Genomic DNA, 10,911 nt, shown 5'->3' with positions numbered 1-10,911 from the left:
AAATACCAAAAGTCAAATGCAAGTATTTGAACTATTCATTTTGGAATGTAAGTATGTGTTTTTTTTTCATGCCTACAACTTATTTGTTTAGTAACTGAAGTATGTACCTGTTAATGTTCCTCATCCATTGCATCCATCCCCATATGCCCATCTCTGGCAACCACGTGCTCAAAGTTCTGATACATTTTTTCCCTCTGGAAACCACATGCTCTAAGTTCTGATACATTTTTTTTTTTAATTCCACCTATAAGTGGAATCATAACTTGTCTGACTTATTTCACTAAGCGTAATGCCCTCCAAGTTCATCCACATTGCTAATGGCAAATTTTCATTCTTTTTTATGGTTGAGTATATGGGCTTCTCAGGTTGCTCAGTGATAAAGACTCCACCTGCCAATGCAGGAGACAGGAAACGGGTTCAACGCATGGATCTGGCAGGCAGACTCGGGGGAAGGAAATGGCAACCCACTCCAGTATTCTTGCCTGGGAAATCCCATGGACAGAGGAGCATGGTAGGCTGCAGTCCATGGGGTCACAAAGAGTCAGACACAACTTAGTGACTAAACAATTACTGTATGTATGTAACACATTTTCTTCATGTGTCTGTTGATGGACACAGGTTGCTTCCTGTTACAGTAACTTGGCTATTGTAAATAATGCTGCATTGAACATAGAGGTGAACATGTCTTCAATTTAGAGATTTTGCTTTTCTTGGATAAACAGCCAGGAGTGGTTATTACTGGATTGTACAGCAGTTTTTTTTTAATTTTTTGAGAAATATCCTTACAGTTTTGCATAGGGGCTGTACAAATTTACATTCCCACAAATAGAATGAGGGTTCCCTTTTCTCCACATCCTTGAGAGCACTTTATTTGTTGTCTTTATGATAATGGCCATTTTGACAGATGTGAGGTGATATTGTGGCTTTGGTTTACATTTCCCTGATTAATACTGATGTTGAACATCCTTTGATGTGTCTGGCTATCTGTATGACTTCAGTGGCAAAATGTCTTCTCAGGTCTTCTGTCCATTTGAATTTTTTTTTTTTTTTTCGGTCCTGCTGCACAGCATGTGGGATCTTAGTTCCCCAATCAGGAACCAAAACCTCGCTCCCTACAGTGGAAGCATGAAGTCTTAACCACTGGACCACCAGGAAAGTCCTTGTATGAGTTAAATTTGGACATTAACATAGCTGATTCATGTCATTGTATGGCAAAAACCACTACAATATTGTAAAGTAATCAGCTTCCAATTTAATTTTTTTAAAAATTTGGACATTAACACTTACCGGGTATATCCTTTGCAAATACCTTCTCCCACTCAGTAGGTGGCCTTTTCATTTTGTTGGTAGTTTCCCTCACTATGCAAATGAATAAAAGCTTTTTAGGTTGATGTAGTCCTGTTTTTTTTTTGTTTCTTTTGCCTGAGGAGACATCAAACATAGATGGAGAAAAAGGGGAGGCAACAGCAGATTTTATTTTTTTGGGCTCCAAAATCACAGCAGATGGTGACTGCAGCCCTAAAAAGACACTTGCTTCTTGAAAGAAAAGCTATGACAAACCTAGACAGTGTATTAGAAAGCAGGGACATCACTTTGCTGACAAAGATCCATATAGTCAGTTATGGTTTCTCTAGTAGTCGTGTGTGAATGTGAGAGTTGGCCATAAGGGAGGTTGAGTGCTGAAGAATTGATGCTTTCGAATTGTGCTGCAGAAGACTTAAGTCCCTTGGACTGCAAGGAGATAAAACCAGTCAATCCTAAAGGAAATCAACCCTGAATATTCATTAGAACTGAAGCTGAAGCTCCAATACTTCAGCTACCTATTGTGAAGAAACTGGAAGAGAATTTTCCATTGGAAAAGACTGATGCTGGGCAAGATTGAAGGCAGGAGGAGAAAGGGGTGATAGAGCATGAGATGGTTGAATGGCATCACTGACTCAATGGACAAACTCCAGGAGACAGTGGAAGACAGGGAAGCCCGGCGTGCTGCAGCCCATGGGGTCGCAAAGAGTTGGACACAGCTTTGCAAGTGAACAACAGAAAGAGTAAAGAGCATGATCCCTGTGTTTTTTCTTTTAGAAGTTTTATGGTTTCAGGTCTTACATTTAAATCTTTAATCCATTTTGAGTTTGTTTTTATGTACGGTGTGAGTAAGTAGTCCAGTTTTCCAGGTAGCTGTTCAGTTTCCCAAATCTTTCATTGAAGAGGCTGTCTTTTTTCTGTTGTATGTCCCTTATCATAGATTAATTGATGATATACATTGGGTTTGTTTCTGGGCTCTCTGTTCTTTTCCATTGATTTATGCATGTTTTTATGCCAGTATCATGCCATTTTGATTACTATAACTTTGTAGTATACTTTGAAATCAGGGATCATGTTACCTCCAGCTTTGTTCTTTCTCAAGATTGTTTTGCCTATTTGGTGTTTATGGAAATTTTAGAATTATTCTAGTCCTATGAAGAATGTTGTTTAGTTGCCAAATCATGACCAACTCTTCACAGCCCCATGGACTGCAGTACACTAGGCTTCCCTTTCCCTCACCATCTCCCAGAGTTTGCCCAAGTTCACATCCATTGAATTGGTGATGCCATCCAATCATCTCACCCTCTCTCCCCTCTTATTCTGCCTTCAATCTTTGCCAGCATCAAGGTCTTTTCCAGTGAGTCAGCTGTTTGCATCAAGTGGCCAAAGAATTGGAGCTTCAGCATCAGCCCTTCTATTGAGTATTCAGGGTTGATTTCCTTTAAGATTGACCGGTTTTAATCTTGCTGTCCAAAGGACTCTCAAGAGTCTTCTCCAACACCACAGTTCAAAAGCATCAATTCTTCAACGTTCTGCCTTCTTTATGGTCCAGCTGTCACATCCATACATCACTACTGGAAAGACCATAGCCTTGACTATATGGCCCTTTGTCAGCAAAGTGATGTCTTTGCTTTTTAACACACTGTCTAGGTTTGTTAGAGCTTTCCTGCCAAGAAGCAATCTTGTAATTTCATGGCTGCTGCAGTCACCTTTGGCAGTGATTTTAGAGTGTAAGAAGAGGAAATTGTCATTACTTCCACCTTTTCTCCTTCTATTGTCATGAACTGATGGACTGGATCCCATGATCTTAGTTTAATATTGAATTTTAAGCCAGCTTTTTCACTCTCCTTCACCCTCAACAAAATGCTCTTAAGTTCCTCTTCACTTCCTGCCATTAGAGTGGTATCATCCACATATATCTGTGGTTGTTATTTCTCCTGGCAATCTAGATTCCAGCTGTAACTCATCCAGCCCAGCATTTCACAAGATATACTCTGCATATAAGTTAAATAAACAGGGTAACAATAAGCATCATGGTGGAAAACATTATTGGTATTTTGATAGGGATTGCATTGAATCTGTAGAATATGGTCATTTTAACAAAATTCTTCAATTCATGAGCACCATACATCTTTCCATTTGTTAGTGTCATCGGTTTCATTCATCAGTGAGTACAGGCCTTTCACCTTAGTTAGATTTATTCCTTGTATTACTTTTGATGAGACTGTAAACAGAATTTTTCTTTCTGATAGTTATTAGTATATAGAAATGCAATAGATTTTCTGTATATTAATTTTGTACCCTGCAACTTTACTGAATTCATTGGTAAGTTCTAATAGTTTTTTGGTGGCATCTTTAGGATTTTATTGGGCTTCCCTGGTAGCTCAGTTGGTAAAGAATCTGCCTGTAGTACAGGAGACTGGGGTTCAGTCCCTGGGTCAGAAAGATCCCCTGGAGAAGGAAGTGGCAAACCAGTCTTCTTGGCTGGAAAATCCCATGAAAGAGAAACAAAGAGTTGGGCACAACTGAGCGACTAACATTTTCACTTAGGATCTTATATATATTAGGATTATGTCATTTGCAAACAGTGGCAGCATTACTTCATCCTTTGAAATTTTAATTTGTTTTATTTTTCTCATCTGATTGCTGTTACTAGGACTTACAATACTATGTTGAATAGAAGTGGTGAGAGTGATACTACTATTCAACATAGATTTGGAAGTCCTGGCCGCAGCAATCAGAGAAGAAAAAGGAATCCAGATTGGAAGAGAAGTAAAACTCTCAGTGTTTGAAGATGACATGATCCTCTACATAGAAAACCCTAAATATGCCACCAGAAAATTACTATAGCTAATCAATAAACATGGTAAAGTTGCAGGATACACAAATCCCTTTCATTCCTATACACTAATAATGAAAAATCAGAAAGCAAAATTAAGGAAGCAATCCCCTTCATCACTGCAACGAAAAGAATAAAATACCTAGGAATGAATTTACTTAAAGAAACAAAAGACTTGTATACAGAAAAGCGTAAAACACTGATGAAAGAAATCAAAGATGACACAAATAGATGGAGAAACATACCATGTTCTTGGATTGGAAGAATCAATATAGTGAAAATGAGTATACTTCCCAAAGCAATCTATAGATTCAATGCAATCCCTATCAAGCTACCAATGTTCTTTTTCATAGAAGTAGAATAAATAATTTCACAATTTGTATGGAAACACAAAAGACCATGAATAGCCAAAGCAGTCTTGAGAAGGAAGAATGGAACTGGAGGAATCAACCTGTCTGATTTCAGACTATACTGCAAAGCTACAGTCATCAAGACAGTATGGTACTGGCACAAAGATAGAAATACAGATCAATGGAACAAAATAGAAAGTCCAGAGATAAATCCACTCACCTGTGGACACGTTATTTTTGACAAGGAGGCAAAAATATACAATGGAGAAAAGATAGTCTTCATTGTATATGTATGGGAAAACTGGTCAATTACATGTAAAGGAATGAAACTAGAACACTTTCTAACACCATACAACAAAAGTAAACTCAAAATGGATTAAAGACCTAAATGTAAGACCAGAAACTATAAAATTCTTAGAGGAAAACATAAGCAGAACTCTCTTCGAAATAAATCACAGCAAGATCCTGTATGACTAACCTCATTGAGTAATGGAAATAAAAACAAAAAATAAATGGGACCTAATTAAGTTTACCCCATGGACTGTAGCCCACCAGGCTCCTCCGTCCATGGGATTCTCCAGGCAAGAATACTGGAGTGGGTTGCCATTTCCTTCTCTAGGGAATCTTCCTGACCCAGGGATCAAACCAAGGTCTCCCGTATTAGAGGCAGACGCTTTAACCTCTGAGCCACCAGGGAAGCCAGGTTGCCAAAGGAAACTATAAGCAAGGCTAAATGACAGCTCTCAGAATGGGAGAAAATAATAGCAAAGGAAACAACTGACAATTAATCTCCAAAATATACAAGCAGCTTATGCAGCTCAATACCAGAAAAATGAACAACCCAATCAAAAAGTGGGCCAAAGACCTAAACAAACATTTCTCCAAAATAGACATACAGATGGCTAATAAACAAATGAAAATATGCTCAACATCACTCATTAGAGAAATGCAAATCAAAACCACCATAAGGTATCATCTCACACCAGTCAGAATGACCATCATCAGAAAGTCTACAAAAAATAAATGCTGGAGAGGGTGTGGAGGAAAGGGAACCCTCTTACACTGTTGTTGGGAGTGCAAACCACAACAGCCACTATGAGAACAGTGTGGAGATTCCTTAAAAAACTGGGAGTAGAATTGCCACATGACCCAGCAATCCCACTGCTGGGCATACACCCCTAGGAAAACAGAATTGAGACACATGTATCCCTGCCGGGGTCCAGCCCCGGCTGATCCAGGGTATTCGAAGGAGAGACGGCTTCGGCGACCTATTTATTTATTTATTTATCAAAGATATAAAGAGTAATAGAATGAGGATAGCTCAGTAGGAAAATTCAGTGGGGAAAAGAAGCTGAGTAGCTTGGTTTACGCGGAAAATCAATATAACCCGTGACACCAGGTTAGCTCTGACCACGGAGGCCACAGGCGCCCTTTTGAATAGTGGAAGGTGCCCCACCTTAGACACCTTCTGGAGTGGGTCTTAGAAGCCCAGGCAAATAAATGGTCGCAGAGGATATCCGCGCTCCAGATGGAGACTCAGTTGGAAATTGAGGGGAAGAATGACATGGGGAGACCAAGCTTTGGTGAGCAAGGCCCGTAGCTTTTTTTTCAACAGGGATTTTTATACCCTAAGTTACACATAAAGGATAATAGGGGATACAAAGTCAGCAGTCTTTGATCCTTATCAAAAACCAGGGTTTCTTTCCTGCAAATTTATCGTATACAAATGGTTTAGGTGATTTACATCATCTTCTGGCCAGAAGGCTTATTAACATTTTATGACTCTTGACAAAGACTTATCAACAAAGACTTATTTTCTCTAAGAGTAATTATTTTAAGGTTTGGCGCCATCTTCTGAAGATAAAATTGCATTCCTATAGGGCGGATGTGTAATGGGTTTACAACAAAGGAAAGAATTTATTACCTTAAGGGTCTAAAGTTACTAACACCAAGGCCACTACTCATTTTTTCTACATACCAACTATTAATTAATACATATTCAAGGATACAATTCAGGGGATGTGATAACTTGGCAACAAGCATTGGCTCATCAATGAAATCTTTTACTAGTTTTATTCTGACAGTTTCTAACTCTCTGAGAGGCTCTAAAGCTATTTGAATATCTTAAGCTTCCCGTGCCTTTCGAGGCTGGGAGACTGTAAACAATCGTATGCATAGCTGTAGGAGTCCGGGTAAATTTGTCAGGCGAGTTAGAGAGCCATCTGAGGGGTTTGGATTTAAACACTCTTAGTTGCCCAGGAACTTTATTAATTGGAGCTGTAAGTTAAATCTTTGACAGAGAGAGCGAGATGGTGGTGGGGGACAGCCCCAGTAAAGTCAGAGGTGAGAGCACAAAGCAATAAAGTAGGCAGACTCTGGTTTTTGGGGGGTAGATGCTCGAGAATATCCAGGGGGACTCCTGAGGCTCGATCCCGCCTTTGCGTATGCCGAGCCTCCTTCCTCATGACCTTTGTCACGAGTGGAATGCCTCACCGGCTCCTGGCATATCCCAATGTTCACTGCAGCACTATTTACAATAGCTAGGACATGAAAGCAACCTAGATGTCCATCGGCAGATTAAGAAAGTTGTGGTACGTATCAGATTAGATCAGATCAGATCAGTCGCTCAGTCATGTCCAACTCTTTGCGACCCCATGAATCGCAGCACGCCAGGCCTCCCTGTCCATCACCAACTCCCAGAGTTCACTGAGACTCACGTCCATTGAGTCAGTGATACCATCCAGCCATCTCATCCTCTGTTGTCCCCTTTTCCTCCTGGTCCCAATCCCTCCCAGCATCAGAGTCTTTTCCAATGAGTCAACTCTTCGCATGTGTCCAAAGTACTGGAGTTTCAGCTTTAGCATCATTCCTTCCAGGGCTGATCTCCTTCAGAATGGACTGGTTGGATCTCCTTGCAGTTCAAGGGACTCTCAAGAGTCTTCTCCAACACCACAGTTCAATAGAATATCATTCAGCTATAAAAAGGAACACATTTAAGTCAGTCCTAATGAGGTGGATGAACCTGGAGCCTATTATACAGAGGGAAGTAAGTCAGAAAGAGAAAGACAAGTACTATATATTAACACACGTATATGGAATTTAGAAAGATGGTACTGACGATCCTACATGCAGGGCAGCAAAGGAGACAGATGTAAAGAATAGACTTTCGGACTCAGTGGGAGAAGGTGAGGGTGGGATAATTTGAGAGAATAGCATTGAAATTGTACATTACCATATGTAAAATAGATGACCAGTGCAAGTTTGATGCATGAAGCAGGGCACCAAAAGCCAGTGCTCTGGGTCAACCCAAAGGGATAGATTGGGGACAGAGGTGTGAAGGGGTTTCAGGATGGCGGGGGGGTGGGGGGGTGGACACATGTATACCTGTGGCCAATTCATGTTGTTGTACAGCAAAAACCATCACAATATTGTAAAGTAATTATCCTCCAATTAAATTTTAAGAGAAGTGAGAGTGGGCGTCCTTGTTTTGTTCCTGATCTTACAGGAAATGCTTTTAGCTTTTTACCATATGTTAGCTGTGAGCTTGTCATATATGACTTTTATTATATTGAGGTGTTTCCCTGTATACCAACTTTGTTGAGAATTTTTAAATCATAAATGGATTTTGAATCTTGTCAAAAGCTTTTCTGAATCTATTAAGATGATTATGATTTTTCTTCCTGATTTTTTTTTTTTTTTTTTTTAGTATTTCATTTGGTTATGGCAGGTCTCAGTTGCAGCATGCAAGATCTTCAATCTTTGTTGCAGCATGCAGGATCTTTTAGGTGGGGCATATGAGCTCTTAGTTGTGGCATGTGGGATCTAGTTCCCTGACCAAGGATTGACCCAGTCCCTGTGCACTGGGAGCATAGAGTCTTAGCCACTGGACCACCAAGGATGTTCCCTCTTCATTTTGTTAATATGGTGTATCACATTAATTGATTTGAGAATAATGAACCATCCTTGCATCTCTGGGACAAACCTCAATCATGGTGTACGGTCCTTTTAATGTATTGTTGAGTTTGGTTTGCTAATATTTTGTTGGGTATTTTTACATCTGTATTTATCAATGATATTGGCCTGTAATTTTCTTGTTTTTATATCTTTGGTTTTGATATCAGGGTGTTGTTGGCCTTGTCAAATGAGTTTGAAAATGTTCCTCCCTCTGTACCTTCTGGAGTTTGAGAAGTGTAGATGTTAACTCCTTAACTGTTTGGCAGAATTCACCTGTAAGTCTGTGGACTTTTGTTGGAAGTTTTTTAAAATACTGACTCAACTTCCATTCCTGTTAATTAGTATGTTCATGTTTTCTATTCCTTTCTGATTCAGTTTTGGGAGATTGTACATTTCTAGGAATTTCTTCTAAGTTTCCCAGTTTATTGACATAAATGTTCCAGTATTCTCATGATCTTGTGTTTCTGTGGCAGTTGTAACTTTTCTATTTTCATTTCTGAAATAGAAAATTTAGAATTCATTTATTGAGGCCCTCTCTTTTCCTTGATGAATCTGGATAAAGGTTTATGAATTTTATTTATCTTTTCAAAGAGACAGCTCTTGGTTTTATTGATTTTTTTCTATTGTATTTTTAGTATCTTTTTCATTTATTTCTGCTCTGATCTTTTTTATTTCTTCCCTTCTACTTTGGGTTTTCTTTTTCTTTTTCTAGTTACTTTATGTGTAAGGTTGTTTATTTGAGATTTTTCTTGTTTTCTGAGGCTTGTGTTGCTACAAACTTTCCTCTTAGAACAGCTTTTGCTGTGTCCCATAGATTTTGGGTTCATTATGTTTTCATTTGTCTCCATGTATTTATATCCTCTTTGACTTTTTTTTAGTGATCTATTGGTTGTTTTAGTAGCTTATTGTTTAGCCTCCATGTGTTTATTTTTTTGGCAGTTTTTTCTTGTAATTTCTAGTCTCATGGCATTATGGTTGAAAAATACACATCTGTTAAGTCCATATGGCCTGATGTATCATTTAAGACCAGTGTTTATTCGTTTTCTACCTGATAATCTGTCCATTTATGTGTGGAGAGGAAAGAGTTTAAGTCCCTTACTATGTGTTACTGTCAATTTCTCCCTTTATATCTATTAACATTTGTTGTATTTATTGTGGTACTCCTATGTTGGGTTTATGTATATTTTCAATTATTATATCTTCTTGGATTTACAATTGTTATATCTTCTTGGATTGGTCTCTTGATCCTTATGTAATGTCCTTATTTTTGTCTCTTGTTTCAGTCTTTGTTTTAAAGTCTATTTTGTCTGATATAAGTATTTCTGCCCTGGCTTTCTATTCGTTTCCATTTATATGGAATACCTTTCCCCATCCCCACTTTCAGTCTGTGTGTGTCTTTAGACCTAAAGTGAGTCTCTTATAGGCAGCACATAAATGGGTCCTGTTTTTGTATCCATTCAGCTACTGTCTTTTACTCCATTTCAGTTCAGTCACTCAGTCGTGTCTGACTCTTTGTGACCCCATGAACCACAGCACGCCAGGCCTCCCTGTTCATCAACAACTCCCGGAGTTTACCCAAACCCATGTCCATTGAGTTGGTGATGCCATCCAACCATCTCATCTTCCATTGTCCCCTTCTCCTCCTGCTTTCAATCTTTCCCAGCATCAGGGTCTTTTCAAATGAGTCAGCTTTTCGCATCAGGTGGCCAAAGTATTAGAGTTTCAGCTTCAACTTCAGTCCTTCCAATGAACACCCAGAACTGATCTCCTTTAGGATGGACTGGTTGGATCTCCTTGCAGTCCAAGGGACTCTCAAGAGTCTTCTCCAACACCACAGTTCAAAAGCATCAATTCTTCAGTGCAAGCTTTCTTTATAGTCCAACTCTCACATCCATACATGACCACTGGAAAAACCATAGCCTTGACTAGTTGGACCTTAGCTGGCAAAGTAATGTCTCTGCTTTTTAATATGCTGTCTAGGTTGGTCATAACTTTCTTTCCAAGCAGTAAGCGTCTTTTAATTTCATTGCTGCAATCACCATCTGCAGTGATTTTGGAGCCCAGAAAAGTAAAGTCAGCCACTGTTTCACCATCTATGTGCCATGAGATGATGGGACCGGATGCCATGATCTTAGTTTTCTGAATGTTGAGCTTTAAGCCAACTTTTCCACTCTCCTCTTTCACTTTCATCAAGAGGCTCTTTAGTCCATTTACATTTAAAGTAATTATTGATAAGTCTGTACTTATTGCCATTTTATTAATTATTTTCTGGTTGTTTTTATAGTTCTTTTTGGTTCCTTTTTTTGTTCTCTTCCCTTGTGATTTGATAACTCTCTTTAGTGTTCTTTTTGGTTTCCTCTCTTGTGTGTGTATCTATTGTAGATTTTGATTTGTGGTTTCTATGAGGTTTATATTAATATACAGCAGCCTATATATATATATATACACACACATATATACATATAT

This window comes from Bos indicus x Bos taurus, chromosome 1 (genome assembly GCF_003369695.1).
Source record: "Bos indicus x Bos taurus breed Angus x Brahman F1 hybrid chromosome 1, Bos_hybrid_MaternalHap_v2.0, whole genome shotgun sequence".
Lineage (NCBI taxonomy): Eukaryota > Metazoa > Chordata > Mammalia > Artiodactyla > Bovidae > Bos > Bos indicus x Bos taurus.
The sequence above is the reverse complement of the archived record's forward strand: the minus strand, read 5'-3'. Positions refer to the sequence as shown.